This window comes from Prunus avium, unplaced genomic scaffold (assembly GCF_965620075.1).
Source record: "Prunus avium unplaced genomic scaffold, drPruAviu1.hap1.1 HAP1_SCAFFOLD_71, whole genome shotgun sequence".
Classification (NCBI taxonomy): domain Eukaryota; kingdom Viridiplantae; phylum Streptophyta; class Magnoliopsida; order Rosales; family Rosaceae; genus Prunus; species Prunus avium.
The window spans coordinates 22,501-30,000 of NW_028276924.1; positions in this window are offsets into that span (position 1 = coordinate 22,501).

A 7,500-nucleotide genomic window follows, 5' to 3' on the forward strand; every position below is an offset into this window, starting at 1 on the left:
CTCCGCCGAAAGCCATCCTCGACATACCCGTGCATTGAGAAGGTTTGGTGGCCGTACTCCCAACACAAAAGCATACCGAAGACAACCCCAAGCTAAAGCTCACTTGAAGCCAACGCATCGTCACCATGTGTTCGTGTGGCCGAGAATTGGGTAGCTTCTTCATCAACCCCGCCAAAAGCCATCCTCGACATACCCGTGCATTGAGAAGGTTTGGTGGCCGTACTCCCAACACAAAAGCATACCGAAGACAACCCCAAGCAAAAGTTCACTTGAAGCCAACCCATCGTCGCCCACAACTAGTGGGTGAATGGTGTGCTTCCCGGGGTTGGCATAGACATTCCCTCGCATGCAAAAGATTGTCGATGCGAAAGATTGTCTATGCCAAACCCGGGAAGCACACCATTCACACACTCCCGACCGGTGTGGTGTGGCGGTGATTGGATAGTTACAGATTGAGCACTTGCCAAGGATCAAAATGTGTCATTTAGAAGAAACATTTTCAAAAAGTTTTTAAAATCTTGTGGGTTTGCAACTCATAAGAGCGTCACTTTCAACGTCCCCGGTATTGGATTGAGTTTCTAAAAACAACCGTGCACACCGAGGTTAAACTTTACCGGCTCCACTCCGACTCGCCGCTCGCCCACAATTTGTTTGCAACGAAACATTTGTTTTTAATTTTGTTGGTTTAAATCTTGTTGGTTTGAAATTGTTTTGAAAAGGTTCTTTAAATCTAGTGGGTTTGCAACTCATAAGAGCATCACTTTCAACGTCCCCGGTATTGGATTGAGTTTCTAAAAACAACCGTGCACACCGAGGTTAAACTTTACCGGCTCCGCTCCGACTCGCCGCTCGCCCACTAGTCCGAAGGCAACAAAACATTTGTTTTTCATTTTGATGAAAATTTCTGTTTTTAAATCTTGTTGGTTTGAAATTTTTTTGAAAAGGTTCTTTAAATCTTGCGGGTTTGCAACTCATAAGAGCGTCACTTTCAACGTCCCCGGCATTGGATTGAGTTTCTAAAAACAACCGTGCACACCGAGGTTAAACTTTACCGGCTCCGCTCCGACTCACCGCTCGCCCACAAATCCGAAGGCAACAAAACATTTGTTTTTAATTTTGATGAATTTTTTTGAAAACATTGGCTTGGCAAGCCCCAATCCGCGACTATCCACCCACCGCCACCCCACACGGGTGGTTGTTGTTGCGAAATGAGGTTGTGGTCGACATGCCCGCGCATTTGAGAAGGAGTTCCTAGCACTCCATGCTCTTCCATGCCAAAAAAAAGCCTAGACAACCCCATTTCGCAACTTTCCACGCCTTTTTTTTTCCCCCTCACCCATGGCGGCGGCGTGGTGGCGGCGGCCGGATTCCGGCCACCACCGCCATGGGTGGCAGCCCCCCGACCCCGACACCAAACCCATAATACCGAGGCAACATATCGAGGCAACATGACATGGGTGTGGCGTGGGGGAAGGGGGCTGCAGCTAGGAGGGCATGGGCTGCCATGCATATGCAGGCAACACACACCCCCCTATATAGCATTTTATGCATTTAGCCCTTTGACAGGAAGAGACATCACCTATGCGCGAGGAGTCATAATGGGCTCTAAATAATTCAATACAAGGTATTTGGACGTGATTTTTTGCAGGGATACTAAGAAACATGCAATCTCTGATGGGAAAAAGTTTCATAAATATTTGAAGTCGGGAAGTATTTTTTATTATTTTTAGAAGTCGTAAAATTGAAAAAATCATTAAAAGAAATCCGGGAGGAATTTTTTAGTTTTGTAACTTGGAGAAGGTACTAAAAATCATAGACTACTTATGGGGAGCTTATTGTGCGAGGAAATTTCAATAAAAATGGGGTTTGACAAGGTTTGAAAAATTCTGTCGACATTTGAAAAAATCTGGAACTAGGCTGCCGGCATGCTGCGCACATGCTGCGCGCATGCTGCGCGCAGGCTGCGCGCAAGCCACGGCAGGACAAGTTTCGCTAGCCTCACTGTCGACCGAATGCGCAAGCTGCGCGCACGCCATGGCAAGACAAATTTCGCTAGCCTCACTGTCGACAGAGTCAGCACGCTGCGCGCACGCCATGGCAGGAGAAGTTTCGCTAGCCTCGCTGTCGACAGAATCAGCACGCTGCGCGCAAGCTGTGCGCGCGCATGGCATGGCAAGTTTCGAAAAATTCTGTCGACAGGCTCCCGAGCGCGCACGCTGCCGACATGTTGTGCGCACGCTGCCGGCATGCTGTGCACACGCTGCGCGCAAGCTGTGCGCGCGCATGGCATGGCAAGTTTCGAAAAATTCTGTCGACAGGCTGCCAAGCGCGCACGCTGCGCACACGCTGCCGGCATGCTGTGCGCACGCTGCCGGCATGCTGTGCACACGCTGCGCGCAAGCTGTGCGCGCGCATGGCATGGCAAGTTTCGAAAAATTCTGTCGACAGGCTCCCAAGCGCGCACGCTGCGCACACGCTGCCGGCATGCTGCGCGCACGCTGCCGGCATGCTGCGCGCAAGCTGTGCGCGCGCATGGCATTGCAAGTTTCGAAAAATTCTGCGGCCAGGCTCCCAAGCGCGCACGCTGCGCACACGCTGCCGGCATGCTGCGCGCACGCTGCCGGCATGCTGTGCGCACGCTGCGCGCGCGCATGGCAGGACAAGTTTCGAAAATTTCTGTCGACAGGCTGAGCAGCGCGCACGCTGCGCACAGGCTGCCGGCATGCTGCGCGCACGCCGCGCGCAAGTTGCGCGCGCGCATGGCAGGACAAGTTTCGAAAATTTCTGTCGACAGGCTCAGCAGCGCGCACGCTGCCGACATTCTGTGCGCACGCTGCGCACAGACTGCCGGCATGCTGCGCGCAGCCCATGGCAGGACAAGGTCCGAAAAATTCTGTCGACATTTTTACGCCATGGTAGGCTTCCGCTTCGCGTCACTTTGTCGACATTCAAGCCTACCATTTTTATTGAATTTTTCAAACCTTGTCAAACCCCATTATTCAAATGTCGAAAAATTCTGTCGACATTTTTACGCCATGGTAGGCTTCCGCTTTGCATCACTTTGTCGGAATGCATCGCATGGCGAGGCAAGGCAAGGCAAGGCCACAGCATGCCAAGGCGAAGGCAACGCATGGCTTGGTCAAGGCCACATCATGGGCACGGCATGCCAAGGCAAGGCGAGGCAAGCCATCCTTAGCCTCGCCTAGCCTCACTTACTCGGAATGCCTTGGATGATGCGCAATGCCAAGGCAAGGCAAGGCAAGGCATGGCTTGAATGGCTTGGTGTAGGCCACAACTTGGGCATGGCATGCCAATGCAAGGCAAGTGTCACGGATCGCACTTGAGCGTGTGCTTTCGTGACTCCGTTGGGACATCCATGCGCTTATGAGGTAGTCCAAGTGTGGAAGGGGCAAGGACTTAAGAGCTAGAATGGTTGGTGTTGGCCGGGTTGTGCGTGTGAGGGGTATTTTGGGTATTTCGGAAGGTTACGGGAGGAACCTGAAGAAACTCAGAACACGAAAGATGTTCGTAATGACGAGATACACGCTATGCAACTGACGGTTCGCCATTCGGAGTTCGTACGAAGAAGTTATGCCCAATTATGACTCCTCGTGCATAGGTGATGTTCCCTCCTGGCAGAAGGCTAAATGCATAAAATGCTATATAGGGGGTGACATGGTGTCATGCTCTCCACCACCCCTGGTGCTTACACCCTTGTGGCACTAAGCGAGCATCCTTATGACATTGGAGGTTGTCATAAGGGCGGGCATGAGATTGTTGAAGGATAATCTATGTCTCCGAGGGAAAGGACTTCCCGAGGACAGTACGAACACGCGGGGCCGTTCGTATTGCGCATCGTTGGAAAGAGTGAGGTCAACGTATGGCATTCGCTATGCCGTCGGCTAGCGAGGCATTTGACGAGACTCGATGGACTTGGCTTGGGTTCGGCCTTGTCCAAGATGGAAGGAAGATATTCGGATGCCGGTACGCATGGGTTGCGACCCCATGCAAAGCATAGATGGTTATGTGGGACATTCGGAATACATATGTCGCCAAAGCTTGGGCGACATGCGAGCGTGACAGTTTGCGTGGATAGCTTGAGGATGTGGGCTATCGTGGTTGCTAACGGATGACCGACAGAAGTGTGGGTAAACCGATGGTGTGTTGGATCGCCATGTCTCGACTTGGACATGAGCGAGCCACGAGTTTGGCATGCGACGTGGTCGATGCAGTTGACGTGTCTTATGCAACGCTTGATGTATGGGCGTCGAGGGTTCGTTGCCGGATGCGGGGTGATTGTGTTGTCACAAGGAAGTGTGACTCGTCGTCTAGCCATAGGGCTTGGCGCCTATGGGAGACGACACATGATGGTGAACCTCTCGCGGAGTTGTGAGAGTCATGAAGTGGGGAGAAGGCTGACTGGGATTCGAAGGGATCCTGGGCCGCACGGGAGCGTCTGTGCGAGCGAAATCTGTGATTTGCTTCCGCCGCGCCGCGTCGCACGCTCGTCCCGTGACAAGTGGTATCAGAGCCGATCGATTTAGATGGTGGCTTCTGCTCAAACGATTCGCACCTTGGGTACAAACAGTGAAGCTCTGATCCCGTGACAAGTGGTATCAGAGCCGATCGATTCTAAAGGTGGTTTCTGTGTGAGGGACTCGTACCTAGAAGAGATTGGTGATGGAGGAACTTTGATAGCAAGGTAGCATGTCATTGCCTGTGATGGGTAGTGGACTTGCGAAGTTGGAAGAAGACCCCAACGTCACTGTGGATGATTGTTGGAATCAGGTTGTGTGACGGTTGTTGGAAACCCGTCTTGGTGCTGGATCCTATGGAAGGGTGAAGGTATCCAAAAGTTTGTCTCGAAGTTGTGAGAAGACATCAAGCAGGATGACTCTAAGATGGGGGATGATGGTTGGTTTTGCTGCTCGGTTGCCTAGTTTTCTAATCCGTGCACCAAGCACCCGGAAGTCGGGTAGGCAGGGGTTCTGGCTTGTGACGAAGTGATGTTGCTTGTTCAGTTCAGGATGTGGGGAGGATGGGAGCGCGAGTTTGGTGAGAGTGTCAAAGATTGGCTTATACTCGAACCATAGCATACCATTGAAGGTTGTGGTAAACCGAGTTGGTGACGTGTGTTGGATGGAAGGTGCAAGACCTTTGTTCAGGGAAGAGTTGTGGGAGCTGAAGACCGAAATGGTGCAGTCTTCGAAGGGAGTAAGTCGCTGACGGACTGGGCTCCATTGAGGGAGTGAGTCGCTGACGGGCTAGGCTTTAATGAAGGAGTCACTTAAGTGGTTGCTCTTGCAATTGTGGAGGACGTGTGGGTTACGCATAGTGTTCGACACAAGGCTGCTGACTAACATTCGGAACGAGGGAAGTGTTCCAAAGGTTGATCCCAGAGTTTTTCTTGTGAGGATGGTGGCTAAGGACGTAGGATGTCCGCACTTAAGGGCATGCAAAGAGTTGGAGTAGCTTTGGGGAGGATGTCTTACTTGTTCCCTTGTGGATGCTGCGGAAGTAGGTTCTGCCAAGTCCAAGTGTGGGCGTTGGTTAGGTGGTTCTACTCGTAGTAGGGAGGATGTCTTACCATGGTGAATTGTGAATGCCTAAGTGTTATGGAGCTAAGCTTCGGAGGCACGTTGACGTGAGGGTGCGTTGACGAGATAAGTGGGGGAGACCCACGAACGCCATTGAGGTATGGCAGCGCATATGCGCAAGGGAGTTGGTGACGATTGTTGGACAAGGAGGTGCGGGACCTTGTTCGGAGGAAAACTGGTAGGAGCTCAAGACCGAAATGGTGCAGTCTTCGAAGGGAGTAAGTCGCTGACGGACTAGGCTCTATTGAGGGAGTAAGTCGCTGACGGACTAGGCTTTAATGAAGGAGTCACTTAAGTGGTTGTTCCTACAATTGTTGAGAACAGATGGGTGGGGCACAAGGTTCGACATATGGTTGCTAACTGAGATTTGGAAGAGAGTGTTCTAGAGAGGTGGATCCGGAAGTCTCACTAAAAGGCATGGGTTCCGAGGACATGGGGTATGTCCGCACTCGATGGCAGAGGGCCTAAGTGTTGCGGGGCTTTGCTGTGGTGGCACCTCGAGGTGGGGGTGTGCCAACGAGACAAGTAGGGGGAGAACCTCGAATGCCAGGAAGTGGCAGTGCAGGAGCACAAACGAATGGAGGTGCCGTGGAGGACACACGGTTGGCTTACGAGTCACACCCAGGTGGGGTGCATCTCTTTGAATGTGGAAAATGTGGAGGTACTTGACCAGCGGGCTATGTGGTTGTTCAGTGGTCGAGTGCGACAAGAGACGGAGGTCTCGGCCCAAAGAGGGAAAGACGTAGGACTTTGAAAGAGAAGTTCAAAAGGGTGAACACAGTGGTGCATTGTGGTCCATGGAGCGAAGAGAAGAGGATATTCCTATATGGTGTTGTTATGCGGCAGTGCAGTGGGCACGTCGACGAGGGCGTCGACACTATCAGTGGGGGAGAATGTCACGGATCGCACTTGAGCGTGTGCTTTCGTGACTCCGTTGGGACATCCATGCGCTTATGAGGTAGTCCAAGTGTGGAAGGGGCAAGGACTTAAGAGCTAGAATGGTTGGTGTTGGCCGGGTTGTGCGTGTGAGGGGTATTTTGGGTATTTCGGAAGGTTACGGGAGGAACCTGAAGAAACTCAGAACACGAAAGATGTTCGTAATGACGAGATACACGCTATGCAACTGACGGTTCGCCATTCGGAGTTCGTACGAAGAAGTTATGCCCAATTATGACTCCTCGTGCATAGGTGATGTTCCCTCCTGGCAGAAGGCTAAATGCATAAAATGCTATATAGGGGGTGACATGGTGTCATGCTCTCCACCACCCCTGGTGCTTACACCCTTGTGGCACTAAGCGAGCATCCTTATGACATTGGAGGTTGTCATAAGGGCGGGCATGAGATTGTTGAAGGATAATCTATGTCTCCGAGGGAAAGGACTTCCCGAGGACAGTACGAACACGCGGGGCCGTTCGTATTGCGCATCGTTGGAAAGAGTGAGGTCAACGTATGGCATTCGCTATGCCGTCGGCTAGCGAGGCATTTGACGAGACTCGATGGACTTGGCTTGGGTTCGGCCTTGTCCAAGATGGAAGGAAGATATTCGGATGCCGGTACGCATGGGTTGCGACCCCATGCAAAGCATAGATGGTTATGTGGGACATTCGGAATACATATGTCGCCAAAGCTTGGGCGACATGCGAGCGTGACAGTTTGCGTGGATAGCTTGAGGATGTGGGCTATCGTGGTTGCTAACGGATGACCGACAGAAGTGTGGGTAAACCGATGGTGTGTTGGATCGCCATGTCTCGACTTGGACATGAGCGAGCCACGAGTTTGGCATGCGACGTGGTCGATGCAGTTGACGTGTCTTATGCAACGCTTGATGTATGGGCGTCGAGGGTTCGTTGCCGGATGCGGGGTGATTGTGTTGTCACAAGGAAGTGTGACTCGTCGTCTAGCC